The sequence below is a fragment of the Coregonus clupeaformis genome, chromosome 8, assembly GCF_020615455.1.
Source record: "Coregonus clupeaformis isolate EN_2021a chromosome 8, ASM2061545v1, whole genome shotgun sequence".
Classification (NCBI taxonomy): Eukaryota; Metazoa; Chordata; class Actinopteri; order Salmoniformes; family Salmonidae; genus Coregonus; species Coregonus clupeaformis.
Genome location: NC_059199.1, coordinates 45,323,863 through 45,343,183, shown reverse-complemented (window position 1 = coordinate 45,343,183; position 19,321 = coordinate 45,323,863). Strand labels below are relative to the sequence as shown.

The 19,321-nt window shown below is 44.1% G+C and overlaps 1 protein-coding gene across 1 annotated transcript in view; it reads right to left on the bottom strand.

Moving 5' to 3' along the window:
* The window catches only part of LOC121571817 (protein tyrosine phosphatase type IVA 3), a 52,847-nt gene extending 35,618 nt beyond the window's left edge, over positions 1 to 17,229 (bottom strand). The window contains exon 1 of the mRNA XM_041883516.2: positions 17,118 to 17,229. The gene's annotated coding sequence lies outside the window, so the exon portion shown is untranslated. The remainder of the gene's footprint in view (positions 1 to 17,117) is intronic.
* Between the last annotated feature and the right edge of the window lie 2,092 nt (positions 17,230 to 19,321).

Here is a 19,321-nt window from a genome sequence, read left to right as displayed (position 1 = left end):
TCAACATTGGGGGTTACACGTGCAGATGCATCCCTAGAGACTGTGCACTCAGCACCCATGTCACATTGCCGCAACGTGTCCCCTTGGAATCTGGAGATATTTATTTCCACACCTTGGCAGTGGTGGCGGTCACAGAGGGGCCTGCCTGGAGGCCTCAGCTCAGGCTCTGTCCTGGAGGCCTCAGCTCAGGCTCTGTCCTGGAGGCCTCAGCTCAGGCTCTGTCCTGGAGGCCTCAGCTCAGGCTCTGTCCTGGAGGCCTCAGCTCAGGCTCTGTCCTGGAGGCCTCAGCTCAGGCTCTGTCCTGGAGGCCTCAGCTCAGGCTCTGTTCTCTCAAATTTGAGGAGACACAGACTTGGCGCGTGGTCTGTCCGATAGGTCGAGTTGCTATTTTTAAATGCCAAGTAATTTGACTGTGCCAAGACGGTGGCCTCCTTAAAATTCTGGTGTTTATTATTATGGCGGTGAACTCTTCAAAGAATGATGGTTTAATCGTTGTGGAGACACGATATGAGAGGTCAAGTGAGTGTAGCATCATGTGGCAGGGTGACAGTTATGACTGAATGTGGTCTGTGTGTGTGTTTATGAGTGTGTTTTGTCAGTGTGTGTGTGTGTGTGTGTGTGTGTGTGTCTCAGTGTGTGTGTGTGTATGGGTTTGTTTTTGTCGGTGTCAGTGTGTGTGTGTGTGTGTGTCTCAGTGTGTAACCTCCATGTCAACCAGGGCTGTTTTGACACCAGGCACTTCAGTGAGGCGATTTCCCTGAGCGTGGACCTGATGCTCTCTCGACTGAAACTTAACTAAAAATAAACCTGCCAGCTGCTTTCTGATGCATTTAGGCCAGCGGGTACAGAGAACCAAGGGCTGCACAGTATGACATAACATTAGCGAGTTGGGGAGTGTGTGTGTGTTCGTGTGTGCTTGTTTTGAAATCAAAGACGTGCTCCATGAATTTTGAGCCATCCACGGACCACTGCCATTTGAAAAGATGAAAATTAAGATGGCAGGCTATACTAAATTATGAAATTAATATTATTGGCATGGAAATGGATACTGATATGGAAGGTGATATTAAATTAGTTGCAACAAATCATGATTTTCATCAACATACCTAACAAATGTCCTGGAGTAACCTTTCAACACAGACTACCAAAACAATAATCACAGCACACCAATCCTTCCAATAAGAGTAACAATGAAACTCCAAATGCATGAAAGAGGTCACTAAACTCTGCTACAACAAGCTTCACACCCTGTTGTCATGGCAGCAGGGTAACACACAACACAGCCATATAGCAAATGGGGTGAGAACATCCTATACATTCATGAAGAAGATGTTGCAGCCAGCTTCAAAGCAGCACCATTCCACTAGGGGTTAAAGGTCGTGACCGGAGGTGCCCAAACAGAAGGAGCAGTGACGCGGCACAGCAGCTGAGAGCCCTTTCCCAGAAGTCAGTGCTTCAGGAGGCGTCAATCCCACCCCCACTCCCCCCTCCCAGATGTCATTAGCAGGAATATTTCACACATCCACCTAGCGGAATGCAGGTGGCCTCTAAACCATTTCAAACCAGCGTCACGTCTATAGGCCTGAAACGTCAGCATACTTGTGAAGGTTTACGACCGACCTGGGAGCTCCATGTATAGAGTGAGACTTGGCTGGGTCGTGTTCAGAGGCGAGATAACATTTTGAAACTGGAAGTAGACTAGGACTACCTGAATTGATCCATTATGAACACACACATATTTCCCCTTTCTGTTACAACATGTTCCGCTACGGTGTGCCCTGCTGAACACAACCCTTAACTGAAGTGAATTACGCCACAAACTCTTTATGCAGCCAGTCACATATTGGGGGTTAGTATTTTGAGTCGTTTTTACCAGTTGGGGGTCGGGAGAAAATGGCTTTGGTTTTCATTGCCTCAACATGGCTCCTGAATTCCCTCGTCTGACATTTACATAACTTGACCACTGACCTTTGAGTGGAACCTTTCCTGACCGAGGCTGGGCCTCCACTGACTGTCATCACGAGGGCAACAGAAGAGAAACCTGTCATCGATCAACAACATACAGAACTGAAGCAAAAGACCAGGCATGGTATGTAAAATGTCCTGAACAGATGAACACATCATTTCCTCCATGGTAAACGGAGTAGCAACCCACGGTGAAAAACATTAGCCATCATGACTGAATACATGATCAAAGTAATGATGGCCCGAAACACTGATCTTCAGTCAGTTTTGCATTTACCCACCTAATGGTTATGGTTAGGCTGGGGTTACACAAAGCAACTTTCACACGATTTTTGTTGCAGTTGCAGGTTGCATGTGACATCTCAAGCAACTGTGCTGATACACAAAGCAACTCAAGCACTATTTACATTTAAAATGTTTGTAATTTAGCAGACGCTCTTATCCAGAGCGACTTACAAATTGTATTTCAATGGCATGCGACATCCAATCAGAATGAAGCTACTTTTGTAATTTCATTCCATATGGTTTTGGAATTCTCAACACCAATGTCATCTGCTGCATTACATCGTGATTTCACAAATTATGGGATTTTAATAAATGAATCCTTTATTGTCCCATAGGGAAATTTGCTTTGCAACCTCACATGCATTTGTTCCAGGCATTACCACATCACATCGGACCCCGTCAGACTAGCTGTCGCAAATGGGGATCCTAATAAATCAAATTAAAATAAATCACAAGACACTTCACTTAGCCTATACACAACGAGTGTACAAAACATTAGGAACACATGCTCTTTCCATGACATGGACTGACCAGGTGAAAGCTATGATCCCGTAATGATGCCACTTGTTAAATACACTTCAAATCAGTGTAGATGAAGGGGAGGAGACAGGTGTAAGAATCAATTTTAAGCCTTGAGACCATTGAGACATGAATTGTGTATGTGTGCCATTCAGATGGTGAATGGGCAAGACAAAATATTTTAAGTGCCTTTGCAACTGTAGGTGCCAGGCACACCGGTTTGAGTGAGTCAAGAACTGCAACGCTGCAAGAACTGCAACGCTGTATGTATCAAGGATGGTCCACCACCCAAAGGACATCTAGACACCTTGACACAACTGTGGGAAGCATTGGAGTCAACATGGGCCAGCATCCCTGTGGAACGCTTTCGACACCTTGTACAGTCCATGCCCTGACGAATTGAAGCTGTTCTGAGGGCAAAAGGGGGGGTGCAACTCAATATTAGGAAGATGTTCCTAATGCTTGGTATACTCAGTGTATATCACAAGACATACTTCACAAGACACAGACAATATTAGCTGGTAGGTTATGTTTTATTGTCCTTCTGTGTTAATGAACCTGCATGGTTTAGGATGGGTAAACTCTGGCCTAAGATAAATATCTACCCCAACCTAATGATAGAGTGCTAGTGTCCGGAGTTCAATGCTCTGCTTCACTCTCTGATCAGCTCTGTATTATTGGGAGGAAATGGATTCATCATGATTTCCATACAACCTCATTCTCACAATCAATAAACCAGACCCTGGGTCTACTGTGACACACACACACACAGAGGAAGGGAGAAACGACAGCAGACAGGCCCCTGACACAGAATAACAGGAAGTGACCTCAGAGGAACAGGGACAGGTGGGTCTGTGCTGGCTCAGCTTGGCTGCCTACTGTGGTATCCCTGAGTTGTGCATCGTTCTGGTGGTTGCGACGGAAAATAACACATTTCACTTTATGTCTGGTAAATAGAGTTCCTAGAGTTTTTTAAAAAAAACAAATTTAACTAGGCAAGTTAGTGAAGAACAAATTCTTATTTACAATGACGGCCTACACCGGCCAAACTCTGACGACGCTGGGCCAATTGTGCGGCCGGTCACAATCACGGCCGGTTGTGATACAGCCTGGAATCGAACCAGGGTGTCTGTAGTGACTCCTCAAGCACTGAGATGCAGTGCCTTAGACCGCTGCGCCACTCGTGCGCCCCAATTATACATATGCTTTTGTTGACAATAAATGTTTTTTTGGGTGAAGCCGGCTATATTGTGGTATGGTTATTTTCCATTGCCAACCACCAGAACGATGCACAACTCAGGGAGTTCAACCAATACACAGACTCCCGATGTTGTGTCCCAAAGCTAAGGCCTATTATGGAGATTGCCTCCCTCACAGCAGGTTACAGACACTGGTTGTGTTCAAATAATCTCTCCTTCCTCCTGAAGTTTGCACTCATTCACTAATCCCCACAAATTTAAATGTATTGGATTAGTGTTGGCATGGGCTATAGGGAGTTTCCATATACCAGTCATTTCCTTTTAAATCCATGAAGGGAAGTGAACAAGTGCACACTTCAAGAGAGAGAATTTGTACGCACCCCTGCTGTGTGGGTGTTAGTGGCTTCTACAGACAGGAGTGTGTTTTTACAGTAGGGATCCACTTAACCTCATTTCTCCTTTCACTCATGACACTGCAACCTAGCAGGCAAGGTGAAAATAAAATCTACTATCACAATCTAGGCTAGTGTACTCCTTCCACTCAAAACCAAAACATCCTAAGGTGTGTAACTAGACCCAATTATAATGTGACTGATATTACACTAGGCTAAACATTCATATTCTTAAAATCAAATCAAATTTTATTGGTCACATACACATATTTAGCAGATGTTATTGCGGGTGTAGGCGAAATGCTTGTGTTCCTAGCTCCAACAGTGCAGTAGCATCTAACAATTAACAACAATACACACAAATCTAAAAGTAGAAGAATGGAATTAAGAAATATATAAATATTAGGATGAGCAATGTCAGAATGGCATTGACTAAAACACTGTAGAATACAGTAAATACATATGAAATGAGTAAAGCAGTATGTAAACATTTTTAAAGTGACTAGTGTTCCATGTCTATGTACAGTGAGGGAAAAAAGTATTTGATCCCCTGCTGATTTTGTACGTTTGCCCACTGACAAAGAAATGTACAGTCTATAATTTTAATGGTAGGTTTATTTGAACAGTGAGAGACAGAATAACAACAAAATAATCCAGAAAAACGCATGTCAAAAATTTTATAAATTGATTTGCATTTTAATGAGGGAAATAAGTATTTGACCCCCTCTCAATCAGTAAGATTTCTGGCTCCCAGGTGTCTTTTATACAGGTAACGAGCTGAGATTAGGAGCACACTCTTAAAGGGAGTGCTCCTAATCTCAGCTTGTTACCTGTATAAAAGACATGTCCACAGAAGCAATCAATCAATCAGATTCCAAACTCTCCACCATGGCCAAGACCAAAGAGCTCTCCAAGGATGTCAGGGACAAGATTGTAGACCTACACAAGGCTGGAATGGGCTACAAGACCATTGCCAAGCAGCTTGGTGAGAAGGTGACAACAGTTGGTGCGATTATTCGCAAATGGAAGAAACAAAAGAACTGCCAATCTCCCTCGGCCTGGGGCTCCATGCAAGATCTCACCTCGTGGAGTTGCAATGATCATGAGAACGGTGAGGAATCAGCCCAGAACTACACAGGAGGATCTTGTAAATGATCTCAAGGCAGCTGGGACCATAGTCACCAAGAAAACAATTGGTAACACACTACGCCATGAAGGACTGAAATCCTGCAGTGCCCGCAAGGTCCCCCTGCTCAAGAAAGCACATATACAGGCCCGTCTGAAGTTTTCCAATGAACATCTGAATGATTCAGAGGAGAACTTCACCACCTGGGGGCGGCCCGTCAGGAAGTCCAGGACCCAATTGCACAGGGCGGGGTTCAGACACAGGGCCCCAAGCTTAATGATGAGCTTGGAGGGTACTATGGTGTTGAAGGCTGAGCTATAGTCAATGAACAGCATTCTTACATAGGTATTCCGCTTGTCCAGATGGGATAGGGCAGTGTGCAGTGCGATGGCGATTGCATCGTCTGTGGATCTATTAGGGCAGTATGCAAATTGAAGTGGGTCTAGGGTGTCAGGTAGGGTAGAGGTGATATGATCCTTAACTAGCCTCTCAAATCACTTCATGATGACAGAAGTGAGTGCTACGGGTGATAGTTATTGAGTTCAGTTACCTTTGCTTTCTTGGGTACAGGGACAATGATGGATATCTTGAAGCAAGCGGGGACAGCAGATTGGGATAGGGAGAGATTGAATATGTCCGTAAACACTCCAGCCAGCTGGTCTGCGCATGCTCTGAGGACGCGGCGGCTAGGGATGCCGTCTGGGCCGGCAACCTTGCGAGGGTTAACACGCTTAAATGTCTTACTCACGTCGGCCACGGAGAACGAGAGCCCACAGTCCTTGGGAGCGAGAATGAGAGCCCACAGTCCTTGGGAGCGGGCCGCGTCGGTGGCACTGTGTTATCCTCAAAGCGGGCAAAGAAGGTGTTTAGCTTGTCTGGGAGCAAGACGCCGGTCTCCGCGACGTGGCTGGTTTTCCCTTTGTAATCCGTGATTGTCTGTAGACCCTGTCACATATGTCTTGTGTCTGAGCCTTTGAACTCTACTTTGTCTCTGTACTGACGTTTTGCCTGTTTGATTGCCTTACAGAGGTAATAAATACACTGTTAGTATTCAACCATATTCCCAGTCACTTTGCCGTGGTTAAATGTGGTGGTTTGCTCTTTCAGTTTCGCGACAATGCTGCCATCTACCCATGGTTTCTGGTTTGGGTAGGTTTTAATAGTCACAGTGGGAACAACATCTCCTATACACTTCCTGATGAACTCAGTCACTGTGTCCGTGTATATGTCAATTCTCAGAGGCAACCCGGAACATATCCCAGTCCGCACGATCAAAACAATCATGAAGCATGGATTCCAATTGGTCAGACCAGCGTTGAATATACCTTAGCAGGGGTACTTCCTGTTTGAGTTTCTGCTTATAGGAAGGGAAGAGCAGGATGGAGTCGTGATCTGATTTGCCGAAGGGAGGGCGGGGGAGGGCCTTGTAGCCATCCCGGAAGGGGGAGTAACAATGGTTGAGAGTTTGATGCGCGAGTACTACAGGCAATGTGTTGATAGAATTTCGGTAGCGTTTTCCTCAAATTTGCTTTGTTAAAATCCCCAGCTACACTAAATGCGGCCTCAGGATATGTGGTAGTGTAGTTCCTTGAGGGCCTTCGTGGTATCGGCTTGAGGGGGAATATACATGGCTGTGACTATAACCGAAGAGAATTCTCTTGGGAGGTAATACGGTCGGCATTTGATTGTGAGGTATTCTAGGTCGGGTGAACAAAAGGAATTGAGTTCCTGTACGTTATCACAATCACACCATGAGTAGTTAATCATGAAACATACACCAACGCCTTTCTTCTTCCCAGAGAGTTCTTTATTCTTGTCTGCGCGATGTACTGAGAACACAGCTGGCTGTATGGACGGGGACAGTATATCCAGAGAGAGCCATGATTCCGTGAATCAGAGTATGTTACAGTCCCTGATGTCTCTCTGGAAGGAGATCCTTACCCTGAGCTCATCTACTTTATTGTCCAGGGACTGAACATTAGCAAGTAATATACTCGGAAGCGGTGGATGGTGTGCACGCCTCCTGAGTCGGACTAGAAGTTCACTCCGAATACCTCTTCTCCGCGTCTTGGAGCAGCCTCTGGGATAAGTTCAATTGCCCTGGGGGTACGAACAAAGGATCCAATTCGGGAAAGTCGTATTTCTGGTCGTAATGCAGGTGAGTTACCGCCGCACTGATATCCAAAAGTTATTTCTGGCTGTATGTAATGACACAAAAAACGTTCTGGGCTAATGATGTAAGAAATAACACACAAAAAAACAAAATACTGCAAAGTTGCTTAGGAGCTAGAAGCAGAGCTGCCTTGTCTGTCGGCGCCATATTCTTAGCAGCTATGGCCTAGTGGCTGATTTCTGTTTTTCTCCAAGTGCCTCAGACACCACAGGACCATATATTAAAACCTCTAATTGGCATTTGTCACCAGGCCGGCCAGGCATTTTCAGACAACACACCCCACAATGAATGGGTGTGTGTTACTGTTAAGCAGGGGGGCTTTGGGTGTCTAGGTGGCACAGTGACTAATTATGTGGTGTGTGTGTGTCTGTGTGTAATTCCGTCTCTGTGTGTACAACTGTGTTACGTTGAGTCTGAGGAAAAACAGGTCAGTCAGGCAGAGTCGTGACTAAACACAGACACCAGGAGTCCCTCCTGTTCCCTCCCTCTACCATTCTCTCCCTCTTGTTTCCTTCTCCCTTGCTTTCTTTCCCTCTCGCTCTATGAATTGCAATTCAGTCAGCTATTACAGAACTGTCTCTCAGTGTGTGAGCAGAGCGGCAAACAGATCTCTCTGACAGTGCTCACGACAACGTTCGCAGCAGCTCCTTTGGGTCCAATCACAGCCACAAGCAGTGCATTTTTCCAGCCCTGAACCAACTCTGTTGAAGTTTCCCCTAGGTACAGATCTAGGATCAGCTTCCCCTCCACCAATCGTAACCTTAACCGTTAGTGGAGAAAACGCTAAACGGACCCCAGATCAGCATCTACGGGCCACTTCACCCTACACTAGTCACATCATTTTGTTTGAGGGCTCTGAGCAGAGGGGTACCAGGGAATTCAAATCAAACTAAAATTAGAGGATGGGGGGAGGGGGTTTAAAGACCACTCATTCATTACAACAACATACTGTATGCAGGTGCTATGTTATGGAGAAAACACACCGCATTAAATGTCAGTCTGTACAGTAGGGGGCCGTCCGTTCGCCGTTTGTTCGCTTGCTGTCTGCGCGGTTTGTTATAGGGACCACCCGCCAGTGGGCAACAGACAGACGTCATTTTCACCCGTTTCTACATATAGAATCGGTTTGCAGATTAGGGCCGGCACATTGAACAGAGGTGCAAAGTACTCTCGGCCAGCAATCCTACCGGTCTGGCCGTGCCTTTAGGTCAAGTAAACATCGGCTATAGGCCTTTAATGAGCAAATCTACACAGTGTACATGGTCAACTTCCATCCCAGTCACTACCTTTGTTGTTCTCCACAGAAAAATCTGACCCCGATTCCAGTCATTGTTTTGAATCAAGATGGTTTTTAACCTTGTGTTCACTTGACTGTGAACTGTGTCAAAGCCAAGGCTATTGGTGCAGAAGAACAGGTCCAGAGTCAAAGCCAAGGCTATTGGTGCAGAAGAACAGGTCCAGAGTCAAAGCCAATGCTATTGGTGCAGAAGAACAGGTCCAGAGTTACTGGCAGGCACACACACACTATATACCAGACAACAGCAGAGCACCACTTCCCCTATCTTTAGACAGAGGAAGAGAGATAGTCTACCTCACTTGCTTTGGCAATGTTAACATATGTTTCCCATGTCAATAAAGCCCTTGAATTGAAATTGAGATAGAGATAGAGATAGAGATAGAGATAGAGATAGAGATAGAGATAGAGATAGAGATAGAGATAGAGATAGAGATAGAGATAGAGATAGAGATAGAGATAGAGATAGAGATAGAGATAGAGATAGAGATAGAGATAGAGATAGAGATAGAGATAGAGATAGAGATAGAGATAGAGATAGAGATAGAGATAGAGATAGAGATAGAGATAGAGATAGAGATAGAGATAGAGATAGAGATAGAGAGAGAGAGAGAGAGAGAGAGAGACACAGAGAGAGACAAAGAGAGAGACAGAGTGTGAGACAGAGTGTGAGAGAGACAAAGAGAGAAATGTACAGGCAATGGGTGAACTGAAGGCAAGGAGGATGGAAAATAGATATAGGAAGAGGGAGAAAGAGATGGATTGAGTGAGATAATTCCAGAATGAGAAAGAAATCGAGAAGGAGCGAGAGAGAAAGAGGGATCGGAAAAAGGAAAGAAAGTGAAAGAGATAGTGAGGGACTAGATGTAGGCTAGAAGGAGAGGGCTGGGGATTTGACAACAAGAGATTTGTATCTCTGTATGTATTTTTATTTGACATTATAAAATCCAATCCCTTTTTTTCTCTATTTAATCTATTTTCCCTAGTTGCTCTGGGAGTCAGAATTCCCACAGTTATCAGTAGGTCAGGATTGTCTCATCGTGGTTTTGGTGGGTGGGTCAGTGGGGGGGGAGGGGGTCTAGGGAAGGGGGACCCCACCACAGCAAGACCCTCAGCCTGTCCTGGGGGACACGTCAGCAACACTCAAGGACACCCTTGCACCGCAGAGAGACCCCCCCGAGTCCCACCCCCCCCCATGTTGTCAGTAATGGGTCAACAGTGTGCTAAGGAAAGTGCTGGTAGTTGAACTACTAGGCTCAAGTGGTCTCGCTACACTAAGAGTTGCTCAGGATTCTCTGGGATAGCCTCGTCACACACCATCGAAGAGGGATAGCCTCGTCACACACCATCGCAGAGGGATAGCCTCGGCACACACCATCGCAGAGGGATAGCCTCGGCACACACCATCGCAGAGGGATAGCCTCGGCACACACCATCGCAGAGGGATAGCCTCGGCACACACCATCGCAGAGGGATAGCCTCGGCACACACCATCGCAGAGGGATAGCCTCGGCACACACCATCGCAGAGGGATAGCCTCGGCACACACCATCGCAGAGGGATAGCCTCGGCACACACCATCGCAGAGGCATAGCCTCGGCACACACCATCGCAGAGGCATAGCCTCGGCACACACCATCGCAGAGGCATAGCCTCGGCACACACCATCGCAGAGGGATATCCTCGGCACACACCATCGCAGAGGGATAGCCTCGGCACACACCATCGCAGAGTGATATCCTCGGCACACACCATCGCAGAGGGATAGCCTCGGCACACACCATCGCAGAGGGATAGCCTCGGCACACACCATCGCAGAGGGATAGCCTCGGCACACACCATCGCAGAGGGATAGCCTCGGCACACACCATCGCAGAGGGATAGCCTCGGCACACACCATCGCAGAGGGATATCCTCGGCACACACCATCAAAAAGGGATATCCTCGGCACACACCGTCGTAGAGGCATAGCCTCGTCACACACCATCACAGAGGGATAGCCTTGTCACACGTCACTGTTCTTTACTATACTGTATTGTATTGTACTGACCTATACTCTACTTTTCTTTACTGTACTGTGCTCTACTGTACTGTCCAAACTTGTGAAACAGATGTATATGATTGGTTCAGATTTGGACTGACCAAATGTTAACTACTTCTCAACATCCATGGACATCCAGTGTCGTTCGGTGCTCACTGGGTGAGGCTGCTGGTTAAGGTAAATGGAGCGAGAGAGAGTACTGTTTGCTGATGATCTGGTGCTTCTGTCCCCAACCAAGGAGGGCCTACAGCAGCACCTAGATCTTCTGCACAGATTCTGTCAGACCTGGGCCCTGAAAGTAAATCTCAGTAAGACAAAAATAATAGTGTTCCAAAGAAGGTCAATTTGCCAGGACCACAAATACAAATTCCATCTAGACACCGTTGCCCTAGAGCGCACAAAAAAACAATACATACCTCAGCCTAAACATCAGCACCACAGGTAACTTCCACAAAGCTGTGAACGATCTGAGAGACAAGGCAAGAAGGGCATTCTACGCCATCAAAAGGTACATAAAATTCGACATCCCAATTAGGATCTGGCTAAAAATTCTTGAATCAGTTATAGAACCCATTGCCATTTATGGTTGTGAGGTCTGGGGTCCACTCGGCAACCAATAATTCACAAAATGGTACAAATACCAAATTGAGACTCTGCACGCAGAATTCTGCAAAAACATCCTCTGTGTACAATGTAAAACACCAAATAATGCATGCAGAGCAGAATTAGGTCGATACCCGCTCATTATCAAAATCCAGAAAAGAGCTGTTAAATTCTACAACCACCTAAAAGGAAGCGATTCCCAAACCTTCCATAACAAAGCCATCACCTACAGAGATTAACCTAGAGAAGAGTCCCCTAAGGAAGCTGGTCCTGGGGCTCTGTTCAAACACAAAAAGACCTCACAAAGCCCCAGGACAGCAACAGCAACACAATTAGACCCAACCAAATCATGAGAAAACAAAAATATAATTACTTGACACATTGGAAATAATTTACCAAACAACAGAGCAAACTGGAATGCTATTTGGCCCTAAACAGAGAGTACACAGTGGCAGAATACCTGACCACTGTGATTGACCCAAAATTAAGGAAAGCTTTGACTATGTACAGACTCAGTGAAAATTAAGGAAAGCTTTGACTATGTACAGACTCAGTGAGCATGGCCTTGCTATTGAGAAAGGCCGTCGTAGGCAGACCTGGCTCTCAAGAGAAGACAGGCTGTGCACACTGCCCACAAAATGAGATGGAAACTGAGCTGCACTTTCTAACCTCCTGCCAAATGTATGATCATATTAGAAACACATATTTCCCTCAGATTACACAGATCCACAAAGAATTCCAAAACAAATCCAATTTTGATAAACTCCCATATCTATTGGGTGAAATACCACAGTGTGCCATCACAGCAGCAAGATTTGTGACCTGTTGCCACAAGAAAAGGGCAACCAGTGAAGAACAAACACCATTGTAAATATTTACATTTTAGTCATTTAGCAGACGCTCTTATCCAGAGTGCATACATTTTTCATACTGGCCCCCCGTGGGAAACGAACCCACAACCCTGGCGTTGCAAGCGCCATGCTCTACCAACTGAGCTACAGGAGGCCCAAATACAACCCTTATTTATTTTCCCTTTGGTACTTTAACTATTTGCAATTCATTATAACACTGTACATAGCCATAATATGACATTTGAAATGTGTCTATTCCTTTGAAAATGTTTACTGTTCATTTTTGATTGATTATTTCACTTTAGTTTATTATCTATTTCACTTTCTTTGGCAATGTAAACATGTTTTCCATGCCAATAAAGCCCTTTGAACTGAATTGAGAGAAGAGATGGGGGGAGGGGGGGGGGACTTTCATTATCCTCCCTCCTCATGAACTTAAACTTACAGAAGGCAAATGGGGCGTTTACATGGAAATGACCCTTTGCACAGCATAACGTCAGACATTAGACCTTGTGGTGAAACCAGAGAAAACATGAACAGCCAAAATGCTCACCACCTACCTATCTAGAAAAGCCTGCTCTGTTTTTCATATCACGCAATATGACTTGATTGAGCTTGCCTAGCTTAAATGGACCAATAGAATCGTCCCAAAACTGTAAACCCTGCCCATCTCCCACTCCAGGCAGACTAGAGCGAACGCTCAAAATATTTGACAGATTTCAAAAAGTATTTGATTTTGAACCCAGGTCTGAATCTGATACATGGGATAACAGCCATCTGGCCAAACTGAATGATTACTGGAGAGAAGACAGCAGGGAAGTCTGTTCCCACCATGGAACATTTCACTATGACAACTTCTTGTAATCTACATTCAGTCTTTTCAACTTCCCCATCCTTTCCAGCAAGCATAGAGTTGTCCCAATAATATGTCATTTTTCCTGAAGTGTGCACTCGTTCTCTAATTCCCACAAACCTAAAAGCATTCGATTGGTGGAGGCATGGGCTAGTGGGAGTTTCTACCATATTTCTTATATCAGTCATTTCAAATCAGTGAAGGGAAGTGAAAGAAAACAGCAGCACGTAAAGCAGCACGTTAAGTCAGTACCTCCTTGAATTGAGCACCCTTGAATTATTTGCATAATGACTCATATCTAGATGTAAGTAGCGTCTCCAGGGAGAAGTATGAGACTGTTGTATCATTTATAAAAAACAACATTGAAAAATGATAATATTAATAGCGGCACCGCGCCCTTATGGGCAGTAAATCTTTGGAAATCAGTAATTGGATTCAATAGAATTTCATCTTTGAGGACCAATAATGAAGCAACTGATCTTGAACTCAATAAACCACTTGCAAATGACAAATGTGTTATTTATTCTCTATTTTCACTTTCTCTTGGAAATCCCACTTCCCGTCTATTTTAAATGCTGTGGTTAATTTCCTCACTGCTTACTGCCAATTGCTTACTCTAAATGTCATCCTATATGGGCAACCATTTATATGAAATTCACACTGGAGTCATTCAATGCCATTTCAGCAAGCCATGACACCCACCATCTCAGATTGTTCTGAAGTCGTTTCTGTAGTTAGAAACAGATAAGACTAGAATTCCTGCAACATTATTTTGTTGAAATTTAATCTCTGAGAAATTAAGCTAATTGATTGCACCCATAGTGGCCCTTTAATTGTTAGGGTTCAAATAATATTCAATAAATACAGTAGCCAACATACAATTTGGACCAAATTAGTTCCACACAAAAGACCAGCAAAATTGATAAAAGGGTGTGGCAGTAGCAGGAACAGCAGCATCTAGTGGGCAAAATCTGGTAATTTCACATTTATTTATGGTAAATAATGCAAGTGACTTCAATGGCTAATTTCTCTGAACAGGAGGGAAAAAACTACCAGATTCACAGGGAATACATGACATAGTATGAAGAAGCAATACTCCAAGCCACAGCTCCATACTACTTGTCAGACATAGAGAACCGATACTACATACAGGTTGTTGGGGTTGGATTGGTATGGGGGTCTGTTGGTGGCTTTTGATCAGTTTATTGGATTCCCCATGTCTTACTTAATGATAGGACGAAGTTTGGTCCAAATCGGGTGTTAGTTACTATATTTAATTAATATTATATGAATCCTATGAATTAAAATTGCCAATTTGGGTGCACACTTCAGGGGGCAAGGAGCTGCTGAATTCTCAGTGACTCTACAGGTAGGACCAAAGCACTTGGTATAGCTTCCTTGTGAGACTTGTGAGGTCCCTCTCATGGTGGAAGTGTAGAATATGTTATTGTGGTCAAGCAATTCTCACTGGAATGGCAGCAAATGCAGCAGTCTGTCTATGTAGAGATGACATTTCACATGGAAACGCCCAACTTTTGATTCACCAGAATTTGTATTGAGGAGGACACATTGCACCACAGACTACTCCTCCTGTTACACAAGCTAATGCAGTGGTGTGTCCTCTCAACACCCCAGTAAAACAAATGGTCAATTGTAGCCTCCAGCTGTATAACCTAAACTCAAGATAAGGCATATTGGATCATTACAGGGGAAACCTTTAGAAGTGTTATGGTCACCTCTCATTTTCACAGATGTTGTAGCTTAGACCCTATTTGACATCATCTGAAATGTTTGTGTTGTGCCCGTCATCGGTTGAGGCACAGCATACTGTTGAATACAGGGTGGGTGTCATTTCAATCTTATAAACCGAATTCATAGAATTGGCCTATCCCTTCAGACCCCTGCAATTTAGCTGGTACACCATTGACATTTAAATTTAATTGAAACTTTAAATTTCCAATTACTACTACAAAGATGGCCGCCGGTCCACCCATTTTCTAAATGTCAATTTGAATGGGAATGTTTATTCTATTGTCTATATTTCTATGATTTCAATAGGTTTTCTATGGAAGATTGACAGTTTAATTTATAACAATGGATATTTTAGTACATTTATTAGCCAAAACATGACACCCACCCTGTATTCAAGAGTATGCTGTGTCTCAACTGATGGCAGGCACAACACAAACACCTCAGGTTATGTAAAACAGGGTCCAAGCTACAACATCCCCCCCTTTGCCCTCAGAACAGCAACAGGTTCCTTAACACAGAAGGACAATAAAACATAACCTACCAGCTAATATTGTCTGTGTCTTGTGAAGTATGTCTTGTGATATATACTGAGTATACCAAACATTAGGAACACCTTCCTAATATTGAGTTGCACCCCCCCTTTTGCCCTCAGAACAGCTTCAATTCGTCAGGGCATGGACTCTACAAGGTGTCGAAAGCGTTCCACAGGGATGCTGGCCCATGTTGACTCCAATGCTTCCCACAGTTGTGTCAAGTTGTCTAGATGTCCTTTGGGTGGTGGACCATTCTTGATACACACGGAAAACTGTTCAGCGTGAAAAACCCAGCAGCGTTGCAGTTCTTGACCCAAACCGGTGCTCATGGCACCTAATAACACACTCTTTTCAAAGGCACTTAAAATATTTTGTCTTGCCCATTCACCCTCTGAATGGCACACATACACAATCCCTGTCTCAATTGTCTCAAGGCTTACACATATATATATATTTTTACCTGTCTCCTCCCCTTCATCTACACTGTTTGAAGTGGATTTAAGAAGTGGCATCATTAAGAGGTCATACCTTTCACCTGGTCAGTTTATGTCATGGAAAGAGCAGGTTTTTTTTAAATGTTTTGTACACTTTTCTTTTTAGATAATTGCTGTTAAAGTTAAAAAATGTAAAAGTATTTTTTTATATAAATCATAAAACAGTTTAACAACCCTGTTTGTCTGCTTTTATATTATATCAAACTCAACCGTTCATATCTTTCAGTGATGAAGACATGGATGGGGTATGCAAAATGGGTCAACTTTGAGCACCTCTATTTCCGGAATGTTTTGGCATTCAGGTCCAAAAAGTAACTTTGTGACCACTTCTACTATGGGCAAACATGTAGGCCTACGGAAGGTTTCATTCAAACCAAAAGGGATGCAGTCTGAAAGTGATTGAAATCATATGGAACGACCTTACTATTAGTCTCATGGTTGAAGACTGAATAACCTACAAGAACTGCCCTACTTCTGCCTTCACTGATTGCAACAATGCTGCAAATGTCCATAGCCCATTATACATTGTTACAGACTATATACACTGTAGTCTACATGGTGGTTACAAAGTAGCAAGACATTACACGATCCTTCCACTCCAATGATACATTGTATCGCATTGTTGCTACTTCGACAAAGGAGAGGACAGAACAAGACAAGAAACATGTGGAATCATGTCTAGGTCCGCATTCGAATAGTCGTGATTGAGAACTTGTGCGGTAGGCTATAAAATCTCAAGTTCAGTTGCCATCTAATCAATCGTTATCATTTCAAACTTGCTTGCCAATAATTTACTAGTCTATAGCTAATGTTGCCAAGCTACACTGACCAAGAAGCAGGAAGACACCCCGCACGGCCGCAAGCAGAAAGCGTGCATTGCATGGCGATGGCAGCTGTAAATTGTCATAATGTTATATTTCGAGCTAAATGCACCAGTCTGAGTCTGGCCTGCAATAGGCTGTCTGTCAACAGATAGAGTAGTGTCTAAACAAGTTATTAGCCTACTGATGTAGGTTTGTGATTAGTAGTTTACTCACCAGTCGTTTTCCTGCTGATCAAATCTGGGCTGAAACTACCGGTAGGTCCAAGGCGGAGTATTGGGTTCATGTGCACTGACGTTCATCCCACCAGCTACGTGCGTCAGGCAAGATTCTGAATGCATGATGTCGCTTGAGCGGGAATTCGAATGGCCGACTGGACTGGGCTGCACAAACCCTATTCTGTGGACCAGACACACAGGACTTGGAGATGACAATGCATATTTATCTGCAGGCCTATTATAGCCTACTAATGTGATGCGTTCAAGCCCCATGTAAGCCTATTTATTATTACCTAGAACTTTCCTAAACACAATCTTCATAGTCGTGAAAAATTAATTAATAAATAACGTTAATTATTTCTAGACTGGACATCACTGCAGGATTAACCTAAAGTAGCACACGTTAAATAAACTGCAGGGCAGGCCTATCAATCAGCCTACAAAAAATCTCAGTATAGACCTAGAATTTAGGTTACTTTTCGCTGAACAGTAGTTCATCTCCTCTCCAACATTTCCATCTAGTGAAGAATTGTTGAATCACATTCAATAGAATGTTAGGATGGAGAAAGCTATACAAAGCAGGATTGCCTAAACTATACACAGGCAAGAAAAAAGCATTTATAAAACAGTCCCCTGTTTATCTGCTTTGCAATTATAGGCTTCCACTGTGAGTGGCGAGGCAGCACTTTACAGCATTCCAATGTTATAGTCCTGTGAATCTCTAATACATATTTAGTGGATGCAAATGCCACAGAAACCCTTGTTATTCAGAACGCATTAGCTGGGACAATGGAGGAAATGAGTGAGGTGAAAATCATTGGAATGAGGTTAGGCCCTTTGTAAAAAAACGTTGTTTGTGGAAAATAGTAGACCAACCAACTTAAATCATCCATTTGATAAACATGTCCAGTTATTTAGGTCGAATGGAAGAAAATAAACCCATTTTAAGAGGAGAAATACTTAAAGAGTACAAAACATAATGACTACAACAAGACATGAGGTGATGCATCAAGAGTTTTTAAATCTGCCCATTCCTTGATATTGCAGCCATTGAACATTAGGTCTTACATTGAACTTCGTTTTTGTATAGATACAAATAAGATATATTTCCCTATCAGACTTTTCATCCTTCTACAAAATATACTTTCCTGCAACCCGCCTCACTCAATGTGGAACGGATTCTATTATTGACTTACCTTTATCTAGAATCTCCAGTTGAAACTAGCTAGCCAGCTAACTAGCTACTTGCTATTAGCCACAGCTAGCGGTATTTCACCCAGAACATTGGATTTTTTTTCTGCGGGATTAATTTTAATCACTGGACATTAATCACCGGATATTCGGCCAGTCTGCACAGCGCGTTATCGACCCAGAACATATCAGTTTTTCCGCCGGAATCACTGAATCACTGGACCTTTAACTCCGGATTCATCGCTACCAGCTAGCTGCAACAAAATGGACGCTGTGGTCTGGCTAATCATCCTGAGCTAGGCCCATCTCCCAGCTATCTACCTCTCTGTCAACCGGACGGGACCACCTAGTGTTGACACGGAGCCCCGCCGATCCTACACGACTGGTCTGCCGACGAAATCGTCTGATGTGGTTACGACGTTAACCACGAAGATTCCATCTGCTAGCCCCGGCCCGCTAGCACACGCTAGCCGTGGCCTCTTACTCGCTAGTGCTTTAGCAGCCTCCGAACTATCCTATTGCTGTTCACCGGACCTTATGATAACTCAGCTATACAGCTGATGTCTGCTGGACTGTTCCTTTTTACGGTACTACATCCTGTTTATGTTTAGCCTCAGCCCAAACATGGTTAGCTTATTGTTGTTTCGGTTATTTCTAATTGTACTATTTCACTGTAGACCCCCCAGCCCAGCTAAACCTGCCTTAGATAGCTCCTTTGTCCCACCCCCTATACACGCGGAGACCGACTCAATTGATGCCTCCAGCGATGCTATCTCTTTCATTGTTACCCAACGCTTAGGTTTACCTCCACTTTACTCATATCCTTCCATATCCTTGTCTGTACATAATGCCCTGAATCTTTTCTATAACACCCGGAAATCTGCCCCCCTTTATTCTATGTACCCAACGCACTAGAAGACCAGTTCTTAAAGCCTTTAGCCGTATCCTTATTCTAGTCCTCCTCTGTTCCTCTGGTGATGTAGAGGCTAACCCAGGCCCTGCAGCCCTCAG